Source organism: Castor canadensis, chromosome 11 (assembly GCF_047511655.1).
Source record: "Castor canadensis chromosome 11, mCasCan1.hap1v2, whole genome shotgun sequence".
Lineage (NCBI taxonomy): Eukaryota > Metazoa > Chordata > Mammalia > Rodentia > Castoridae > Castor > Castor canadensis.
In genome coordinates, this window is record NC_133396.1 from 119,975,353 (window position 1) to 119,986,878 (window position 11,526).

Genomic DNA, 11,526 nt, shown 5'->3' on the forward strand with positions numbered 1-11,526 from the left:
TTTGCTTCTCTACAATTTCTAAGAAACATAAATAAGCAAATGAGTGGGAGAGACTGTTCCAACAGGAGAGGGAGTGGCCCTAATGGAACTGAGTACACCAGCCAAGGGTCAAGGAAACACAAATGAACTTAATGCAATTTAACTGCCATCACTCTTTGCATATTTTTAATCACCTCATACTAGAGGAAGAAAATCAAATAAACATAGAAAAAGAGATACTAAGAAATAAAATGTATTGTTTCTTTGGAATGCTAAATATTCATGACTTTTGCTGTTTGATCTAGAGATTCTCCTTACTAGTAAGACTTTCAGCAGTACTGACAATAGAAAATGAACTTGACCTTCTCAATAGAGGCACACTTTTCAGTATCGGGAAAAATGTGAACACTCATCTCCTGGATGGCAGATCTGCATCTCATTTTTAGGATGTAGGTTTTTATGCTTAGGGAGCATTATTTGACATTTGTTAGATCTAAATCTTTATAATGGTGATTTGGAGAAGAAGGCAATTCCACAGTATTCATATAAATCTGATGCTTTCTGTCAGAAGATCTTAATATAATTTCTTGGGTATTTTGGAACTCTCAGTTTAAAAGCAGGATGGACCCTCAGATCCATGAAAGTTCAGGGTCACCTGTCCTGGCTCACACAATGCATAGCGAGTGGGAATCCACCTCGGGTTACTGGTGCAATGTCTGCAGTTCGCAGTGATGTCTGTATTCAGAAGAACTGGGGACATTTAGCCTGGCGAACAGAAGATTCCATGGAGATATGGGCACTCCCTGCAAATTTATGAAAGGAATTGTGGAACAGAACAGGTAAGAGAGCTACCTATTACCAAGTAACTGCGACCTCATAGGCACTCTGATAGGCATTTCCCCGCATATTATTTAGTCCTCATAACAACCTTAGGAGTCAGATAATTTATATAAAGTTATAAAATAATAAAATAAACAAAGTCTTATAATTGCCCAGCTAGTAGTTAAGTGCCATGGTCAGACTTAATCCAAAACAAACATAAAAACCAACCAAACAAAAAAATACCTTAAAAGTATTGCACAACCTAAGATTGTTCTACATAGTCCCATGGGTCAGCATACAGAAATTACAAGGCAGTGGATTTTATTCCACCCCATACAAGAGGGTGGTTCTGAGCTCCCATGTGGTCCAAAGGCAAGGTTGGGGGTTGGGGAATGGGGAGTGGGAGAGTTAACTTTCTGGGGATGGCTGAATGCCAACTCCACATGGGGTCATTATTTCCCAGCATACACCCTTCAGAATCCTCTGTCTGAAAAGTGGCAGAATGATGGAGATAAAATGAGAGTAAAGGGGAAACAGGTTTCGTGGTTGAATTAAGTTTTCCAAATGCTGAGTTGAAACTTATCACTCTCTGAGACCATCACATACTTAGTGTGCCTTATGAGTTTGCAACATGAGTATCTACAAAACAGAGAACTTATCTGACCTTGGAACCTCTTTTTCCTCAATATTTTCAGGGACTAAGTTCCCAAAGAATGTGCTCCAATGGAGTATGCCAAAACACCACATGAGAATTTGGTGAGAAGACCTACCAACCTTAGGCATTTCATTTCTTTCACTCATGCATTCCCTGAACAGGTGCCAGTCTCTGAGCAAGACACTGGGGACACAAAGTGAGATCTTGTTTTCTATCTCTTCTCCCAACCACGGTCAGCTTCTCCCTGTCCCTCCATTCACCATCCTGGACCTCCTGGGCTTCCTTTTCTTCCTAAAACACTCCAGGGCTCTTGGGCTTTCACATTGGCTGTCCTGCCTCACCAAAGGCTCTCTTGACCATATCTCTCTGTGTATAGACTACTCCTGCAAAACTTGCTCAGTGTCATCTTCTCAGTGCAGCCTATCTCTGCCACTCCTCTGGGCATCTTTGATCCTTCTTACCCTATTATATTTTCCCCATAGCACTTACCACCTTCCAGTATATACTGCAATTAATTTTATTATTTTGATTGGTGTCTGTCTTCCCCATCAAAAAGGTAATCTCCACAAAGGTCAAACCTTAGTCTGCTTTATTCACTTTTATTGTCCCACTCCCCATGTTTAAAATATCTCTGTGGTTGTGTAGCTGTTCAGTAAATAGTGATTGAATCAATGAGTGAAACATACAGCTCCTATCTTCATGGAACTGGGTCCATAAACATCCAAGTAGACAGAAAACTTGAGGAATTCATTATTAGAGTTTATTTATAGAAACTGAATCTCAAAATAACCTCCAAGTAGTAAAATTTAAAAATCAGGTATTAAGGACAACTCCTGTGTTTTTGAGGCATACCTAAACTTTAAACATGATGCTCTTCACATTCAAACATTACTGATTCACCACCCGAGGTCTGGAAGATCTAAGTCTGACCCAGAAGCACAATTATGGTCTATTTATATTTTAATATCTGGGAGGCCTAAGTCAAGTGGCAGTGAGTTGAGTCTAAACATGTCAGGCTGCTACCTACTCAAAGGTTCCATTAAATAGGGTAAATGGAGTATCACTTCTTCTTTGCTTATGGACAAGGACACTTTTGAGGTGCATCTGTCTGTTCTCCCCAAGCAGGACAGTTATGATCCATCTTCTAGATGCTGAAAGAACCCTGGAAAAAATCACCAGGCACAGGAGTCTCTACCCTGTCTTTTCACTCTTCCGCTTATACATGTTCAGTAATACACCATTGCATCAAATATGCAAATGGAGTGATTTTTAATGGGATTTTTATTTAGACCAGTGTAGGTTTAGATACAGGAGATTTCTTTTTTTCCTTCATTAAAGGAGGACCAAAGCTGTGACTTGAGTCCCTAATGGCTATTCACACCTTGAGCCACCAACAGGATGATGTCCAAAACCCAAACCTGACGAGTCTGTTTGGATCTCTAATACTTGTTATTCTAATTATTATTCTCAGCGTCTGAGAGAGAAAGGGCAGAGAGGTGAAGGTTTTATTCCCAATCTGGAAATAAATAGTTATGCATTGTGAGAAACTATGAGCCCATTCTTATTTTTACCTTCATACTTACAGAATTGGTTATATTTTGCCTTATGTTTATATGAGGCAATTAAAAAAAATATATATATATGTAATAGGCTTTAAGCAAATTAGAATACTTAATATGGGTTTTGAACTTCTGCCAGGAGTGGGCTGGGAAGCCAGTTCTTCCTATTTGCATTGCTGTATTTATCCATTTCTAAACATTAGAAGATTCATCTGTCAGATTCTGTGTAAATCTAGCACACAGATAATTTGTTACAAAAAAAAAAAAGCTTTCTTTCAAAATGTTCTGCGGTTTTTCTGATCTCACTGCTTTTCTAATTTTCTAATCACATAACCTTGAAGTCGAAAGACACAGCCTGTGATAATCTGTGTACACTGTCTTCATTATTATCACAGACATTTCTGGAAAAAAGAAAAAGAAAACACACTCACACAAAACACACACCCCAAACCCGCTTTCCGCCCCACACACATTCAAAGCTGACTTTAAAGTTCTACTTTAGTCACAGTTCAATCAGATTCACATTAGGCCTACTCATCAGACAGGAAAGTGTCCATGAACATAAGGGAGATATTGACTTTAAAAATTTACTGGCGAGGCGTTCAGAGCCTGCAGGAATGTCAAAACTCCAACCTGCATTTTGATGTTTTTGCCTCCGGTTAGTCTTGACTGACATGCCTTGAGCACTTTGGTCTGTGCTCTGGCATCCATTAACTGTCCTTGACTCAATGTTATCCAGGCCGTTATGGGCAGCTCGGTGCCTAATGGCTTCAGTGGATTGATGCCCCAAGGTGTAAGGAAAACTCACGACTAGTTTTAAGGGATCACATTGGCTATTCTTGGCTTCATTAGGGGGGCAGTGTTTGATCCTAAATAATGAGAGTCAGTTAATTATTATTCTGATAATTGGGCTTCATGTGGGAGCATGGCAGGCAGGCAAGAGGTATTTTAAAAGGAAGCAAGTTTGGAAAAGGAGAAAGAAATGTCAAGGTTGAGGTGTCTTTGAGAGGAGTTTGTTTATATGCAAAGCATTTTCACCTAAGTGAGGACCTGGTGCTGGATGGGGGGAAGAGAAGGGGGCTGGGGCGAGCACAAATCTATACTTACTTCAGCTAGGGTGGATTACAAAATTACTACCTTGGGCAAACCACTCAAAAAGGCTCACCCATCCCACGACTGAACCTGTAATTCCATGTGAAGAGATTGGGAATTGGTTTCTCTTGGAGGGGAGACATACTGTGTGAAGAATGGGGGACCTGGGTTTATCCCATCTGCTCTCGAGGGAATTTCTCTGTGTGCTCTTGTTTTTGCTCCTCCCTACTCCCACACCCCTCATCTAATCTATAATCTGACAACCAAATCCATTAAGGCTTTGGCAATGAGCCTGCTGCCTGGTCAGTTGGAGGGGTGGCTATGGGCAGATGATCTCTGGGGGGAGGAAAGTTGGGGGTAGTCAGCCAGTCCCAAATGATCCTCTGTGATACTGTGATAAGTTGAAAGTACTGCCTTAAACTATTAAATCTGGACTTGGTCTCTTTCCCTTCAGTGAGTTCTGTGTTACAGTATTTACATTCATTGTCAATTATTTATTATGCCACCTATGTAGTAAAGCGAAAGAAAATTCCAGACTGTGTGAATCCATAGAAAATTGTAGATTTCCTGGAATCTAAAAAAGAGCCCACAGTGTCTCTATCCACTTGAAGGAATGATTGGGTTTAAACAAATGTCTCAATTTAAAAAGAAGAGGGTGAGTTTGAGGAAGGTAAACTTGCATTTGAAGCTTTGAGCAGGGGTTTTTATCAGACTTACTTATACTTCAGGTAGAGCTGGCCAGCTGAGATGAGAGCTGGCCTGCCTGTAGACCAGGTGACAGTGACCGACAGGAAGAGAAGAAATAGAGAGAAGGCCCATACTCATTTTGAGTTCCAGTTCTATGTTCATCTGACTTTGCTTGCTTCTAAATCTCACTCTTCCAATTAAACTGGAGAGACTATCAAAAGTGCATGTTCAAAACGGTTGAATACCCTGGAGTTTTGGACTTGCCTGAGCCTTCTTCATACGGCTCTGTGATTCTCTTTTGTAGGTGTGAATGTTCTTTGAGATACACCATGGGCTGCAGAGCAGGAGGAAAAGGTGGGAGGGCCAGGGGCACAGTATTGGGGAATTGAAGAGTTAGTGGCCAAAACAGGTGATCTTGTCTGTGATCTCTCAACTGTTCCTAACAGCTTCAATTCATCTCATAGGCTCACCCAAATGGCAGTGCACTTCACTAGAACATGGTGTACTAAACTCAGAGTTATTAGACCACATGACCATCTTGGATTCTGTGCACAGGGAAGTTTTAAAGCCAGAGTTGGCCAACAGAGCCCAGCAGGCAACGCCAACAATGAAGTAGAAACTAGCTCCCACTTAACCACTCATACATGAGGGGTCCTTGAGCTTAGTCTGATTCCTCATCTAGGTGATGGGTTTAATTATTTGCCTTCAGACCTTCTAGAGGTATTACAAAGCTGGATCAAGATCATAATTACAAAGCAATTTGTAAAAATGAAAAATTATGCAAACTTTTGGTAATGTTATCATTTCCAGATAAATTAGGGTAGAAGGGATCCCTAACACTACCTTCCTCTATCTTTACCTTGCATCTTGCTTTTTTTATATTCTTTTTTCATGGGGGCTTATTTTGTCTTTTAAAAAACGTTTTTTATTAGCATTATTCGTTGTACATGGGGCTTTAATTATGATATTCCCATGCATGCTTACAATGTGTTAAATTCATCCCCTTCATCATTCTCCCTCATCCCACTCTTCTCTTCTTGAAACAATTTCATTGTTCTATTTTCATACAAGTATACAAAGTACATCAGCCATACACTGAGTGAATCAGCCTCCTATTGAAATTTAAATGACATAAGAAATTTCTCCCATTGGAACAGACTAACGGAAGTTTAGAAATAGTGCTTAGCTCAGTGCCTTACGTGGATATGTTTGTTAAATTTAATAAAAACCACTGAAGGCTTTTATTTACTTATTTATTGGTGTAGAATACAATGAGTGTGTGAAGAATGTGTCACTTTTCTGCTCAGGTTCTCACCCTTACAGGTGTGGGATACGAGATTGATTACTTTACATTCCCTTTAAAAAGACTCTGTGAGAGTTTTCAACACTTTTTTTCAGCCTACTTTACTTCTTGGAATTTCAAGTTCTGGCCTTCGTTTAGTCTTTTTCTTATTATTCATCCTAGAGAAGCTGCTTCAGCCTTCTGTGAAAGATAAACCACACATTCCCAGAATTATTGGAGAGGTATGACATTATCTGATCCATGCTCTTATCTTTTATAGATTTACTTCCATGGTTCTCTAAGTCCTTGACTTTCCCAACTGAAGGATCCTAATATTTTTAGTATGTTTTCAGACTTTGCATGAATTGGCACTTTTATAAGATGTTTCATCACTGTACAATGATCACAGAAGGTGCAATCTACCTCAGGAAAGGCCATAATTTCTTAAATTAGACAGATGATATATCATGGAACATGGGTCAGAGACACTACTGGAGGAAGACATTATTTAAAAGAAAGAAGAAAACTTTATTTATTCCCAGACCTTCCCTTTTCAACTAGGCAATCTTCCTCAAGTTTACCAGTGATGTCATCTTGTGTCTTGACATTGGCTAGGGCACATGATTGCCAAGGTCTTTGGTGCCTTTGAACTGTACAAATATTTCCACTCCAGTGACAGTGACTCAGAAGCCAGTCTTCACAGCTTCTCTGTTCTCTGGATGGCAGGGCATTTGCATTTCACGGATGAACCCTGGATAGTGGACATTATGGCAAAATGCTTACTCTCTTTTCTTGCTCTGCTTCTCCTTCTGCCTTTCAAAATTCTCATGAAGTATTTCTTTCTGCTTTTTACCTAGGATGACATTGACAATGCTTTTAGATTTGGCTTTTCCCGTGGAACACAAAAAAACCTGTAGTTCAAAATGCCATACTGTGTTCAGACTGCCATGTTCTCTTGGAACGAGGTCTGTGTCTTCCCCATCATGCCTTTGCTTTGCCTCCCTGCGTCCTGCCTGCAAACAATGAGGAAGAGAAAGTCAGAAATACCATCAGTCACAGGCTCTTCCAAAGCAAGAGTCATCCACTGGTCAAGTGATCGTGATGGATTAAAAGCTGAAGTTAATATTTAGAATTAAGCATTTGAGCTAATAGGAATCAAGTGTAAGCAATTTGGAATGTAGTTTTTTAACCACTCCCATCCACACCGCCACCTATTAGCCACCTGTGGGTTCACTATTATGTAAATTATCTATGGTAACTCTGGAATGCTGGGTCAAGTCACCCCTTCTCAGAATCCCTCTTCCTCTGGTCTGCTTTATATCCCAAGGAAAACAGAGTGGTGGTGGCCTGGAGAAGAGCTTTTAAGTCATTATACTTTAGATTATACATGCCATTGTACACTCCATCATTAAACATACCTCTTTCACTATAGACCATTGAAAGTTGCTAACTGTATTCAACAGTGTTGAATACAACACTGTTGTTTAATAGTCACACTCAGCAAGAGCCTAGCTAAACATTTGACGTGTTCAAAAGTTTACAGTAGAGAATGGTGTGAGAAGGTAATGTGGATGGCATTTAGCAAATTTGTGACATTATCCTGAATCCTCCTCTTATTTTTCTTGTCACTGTTCTGGTGGATATAAGATTTAATAAGCAATTGGTTACATTTCACTATCAAATAGACTTGAAAGAAAAATCTTATCGTTTTAAGAGGTATGTTTTTATCCTGTCACCTGAGTTGGAATGGTTTCCCAAAGCTTCTGTGACTTTGTGAACATGTTTGTCTATCTTTAGAAAAGGCAGAATAGGAACATGAACTATGTGTTCCTATGAGGACATCAGCCCTGGGCAAGACAGATTAACTGAGTTACAGCTTTTAAATTCAGGGATATGACCCTTAGATACACTTGTGGTAACTTGAAAGTTCATGAAATAGCTCAGGCTACTTATGTAGTATCCTATAACACTAAACTCTCTCAGAGGCTGTGCCTACATGTACCATGAATGTTATTAATTCAACAAATACTTCACATCAAATAAGAATGTGCTAGGCACTATCCCAGATGCTGGAAACAGGGCAGCTGAACAACACAGACAAAGTCCTGGCCCCTTTTTTGGTCTCTCACCATGTAGAAGAAAGACATAATTAATAATTGATGTGCAACTAAAGGAAAAAATGCAATATCATTATTGATTTAATTCAGGCCTTTCTTTTCTCAAGTAACTGGCTCTATTGAATTTCAGTGTTGGTCATTGTTTTATCTCACTTCCACTGACTCCTTTTCACTGAGTCTATGGTAAAGGCCAAGTGACTGTCCCAAAGGAGACTGGCCAAGGCCAAGTCTTCAGGCTCTTAATCTTCAATAAAAATATGCTGACTACTGTCAAAAGTTGCTTTGCTCACAAAAGATTTTTAGCATCTACTTCCCCAAAATGAATTCTCTCTCTCTCTCTCTCTCTCTCTCTCTCTCTCTCTCTCTTTCTTTCTCTCTCCATTCCAAATTCACACACCTGAATTGTCCAGCTGAGGATAAAGTACCAAATTTGGAGGGTTCCCTAGCAGATTGGTTTGGGAGTCATACCCAGGAATGTTAAGAAGGAGTTCATAGTGTGGGCCATCTGTGTGGTGTCAGATAAGTGACCAGAATTGCCCTCTCCTGAGTATTTGTCACCATTTGGCATGATTAACTCTGAAGTTTCCTGTAGCTCTCATTTCCATCACAGCTGCTGCATGGAGCTGATAAATGTGTGCACAGGGTGTGGGGAGAGAGTTGGGGAGAGGAATGGAATTTCTGTGGTTTTAGTTTTGGTTTGCTTTGCTATTTTCACACCTAGAAGAAATGTATAATAGGACATAGGTCAAGTTTCTTTAGACAGCAGTAGCCTGTGATTCTCATCTAAGTAGCTTCTAACATCGTTAGCTCATATACCTAGTTGATAAATAAAATTTTGACCCAAATTCACTGTAACGCCCAAGAACAGAAACCATTTGTCTTTTGGTAACATGCATTTTGTTACTGCTTAGAACAATCCCATTCTCTAGGCTGTGTCTTCAATATCCAGTGAAGGAATGTTTGGTGGCTAGTGCAGTTCATTTCAATGTCCTGGACCAAAGCAATCATTTCTATATCATGTCTACATTGTGATCTCTATTGTGCTGGAAAGTCAGTCAACTTTTTTACAGAATGGACTGTTTGCCTGGTGGCCTTTTGTAAATAACCCTTCAGTGTCTACCATGCCACACAGGAGGGACTGAACACAAAATTGCAAAGCATTCAAACCACGTATTCAGTCCCCTCCTGCTCCTCCTGCTTTAGTTGAGTTCTGGTCATGACTTTCTTGTCATTGGCTAGTTCCTCAATTGTACAAGGACCATCCCCACCCCAAAGTTTGTTTCAACATTTCTGTTTATTTTCTATACAGGAAAAATTTATTGAGCTTGGTATCAGATCCTGCCCTTTACTATGCATGACCTCACCCACTATAGAGAGATACTGTTATTTCCACTTGTTGGAATTTCTAAGTGTCACAAAAAGTTTAAAAATGTGTATATCTAAAGCAGAACTCTTGTCCCCACCTCTCCAATAAATCCTGCCTTCTTCATCTATGTTGCTCTCAACCAGACCCCCCCAAGTCATTTTTTCACTTCTCTTCTTCCCTCATTCCCACATTCAATCCAGTGATAAGTATTATCAACCTTACTTTGTAAAATCTATCTAAAATGTGACCAAGCTTTAAGACTTCCATTGTTATTCCCTAAATTTAAGAAAGACTGCACTGATGTTCCTTTCCCCTTGAACACTCCTCTTTAAGACTTCCCCTGGCTCAAGAAGTACAGTGCCTGCTTTGCAAGCAAAAAGCCCTAGTTCAAACCTCAGTCCCACACAAAAATAAAAAATAAAAAGATTTAGCCAAATGCCAACTCCTCAAAGACCTTTACTTTTCCCCCGTACCCCCTTCTCACTATCTTTTTATGCCATACTAGCTATTTTTATGTATCTTCCACTACTTTTTCTTAATACTTACTCTAGTTTGTTTCTCTAACCCATCTTCTCTGATGAAATGCAAACTTCATAGAAGTCAGGAACTTAACTGTTTTACTAGCTAGAACAGGAACTTACACATTAATGCTCACCTAATACTTGTAAATGAGTAATAAGTAAGCAAACAGATGAGAAAACACAAATCAACAGAGATGCAGTAACCGGCTCAAGATTACACAGCCTGCCAGTAATGGAACCCAGACTGGAACCCTTGCCAGTCTGCTAAATGGAACAATTTTGCTATAGGCTAGAATGCTGGTGTTACAGTTAAAAAAAAAAAAAAACAACCTTCTGAAATCAACTGTTTCTACTTCAAGATTTCAAGATCTCGGATATTTTGTTCTAGTGCTAGTTCCCCCTTCCTTCCTCCCTCCCTCTCTCCCTCCTTCCTTCCTTCCTTTTCCTTCCTTCCTCCTTCTTTCCTTCTTTTTAATTGCTGGACTAAAGTAGAGTGAAGAGTAGACATATTTTTTTGGCTCAAAATTCTTCAGTCTCATCATCTAGAAAATGATCCTGATTACTGACTTTGCCTATCCTATGGAGTCTCGACCTTAGAAAAGTAGAGTTATTCTTATTAAATGAATAAGTGTTCCAATTTTATTAAGCACCTGTATGGACCATGAAGTGTGATAATGACTTTCTATTGGTCACTCAAAGCTGAAAACACGATATAAGATATTATGCCCATTTTACAACAAGAAAACAAAATTTTCTAAAGTTACTTAGCTAGTAAGTAACAAAAGCAGGTTATAAATGCATGGATGATTCTAGAACTCATTTTAAGCACTCTAATCATTCATAATACTTTTACACAGAGTCTTGACTCTTTCTTAACCCAGCCCTCAAAGCTATAATTAGCTTTTGATTAGAGCTGACATGGAGATAAAATGAGGTGCCATCACTGCATTGCTTTGTATATCAACATGGTCCTGAGTTTTGGGGCTAGAGATCTCATCATTTTGTTCAAGTTTAGTTTTCTTGTGTTTTGGAATTGTCACAGTCTCGGTATTTCAAGCACAGACCCACTGAGAACTCCAAGGATGCCCTCTCCTTCTGCAGAATCTCCCCATCCTATCTTAAAAGGCCTGAGAGGTATCCAGGAGCCAGTCCCTCTCTCTGTTGTCGACCACTTGGGCTCCTGGGTTGAAAGACCAGGCCATTTGACAATCATCCACATGGTTAATGTCATGTAATCACCTTTGTATAAAGAGCTGTGGAGCCCAGGATTTTTGATGCTACACCTGACAATGTCCTATAATAATGTAGGAAGTTTGGGCTACTAGGTCGTAATAGAGAGAAATGAATAATCAGATGTGTCTGGCTAGTTTCAAAGAGGTGATACACTAAATTGAGCCACCAATGAAGTATCTTGAGCTTGATAACATCTCAGCAACTTTGCCTTTT

At 39.6% G+C, this 11,526-nt stretch overlaps 1 long non-coding RNA gene across 1 annotated transcript; it reads right to left on the reverse strand.

The window, feature by feature from the left end:
- Window positions 1–5,985: 5,985 nt before the first annotated feature.
- On the reverse strand, window positions 5,986–10,201 carry LOC141414113 (uncharacterized). The gene is made up of 3 exons (XR_012439203.1): window positions 10,106–10,201; window positions 7,009–7,089; window positions 5,986–6,929 (listed from the first exon to the last, which is right to left on the reverse strand). It is a non-coding gene; the product is annotated as an uncharacterized lncRNA (long non-coding RNA).
- Between the last annotated feature and the right edge of the window lie 1,325 nt (window positions 10,202–11,526).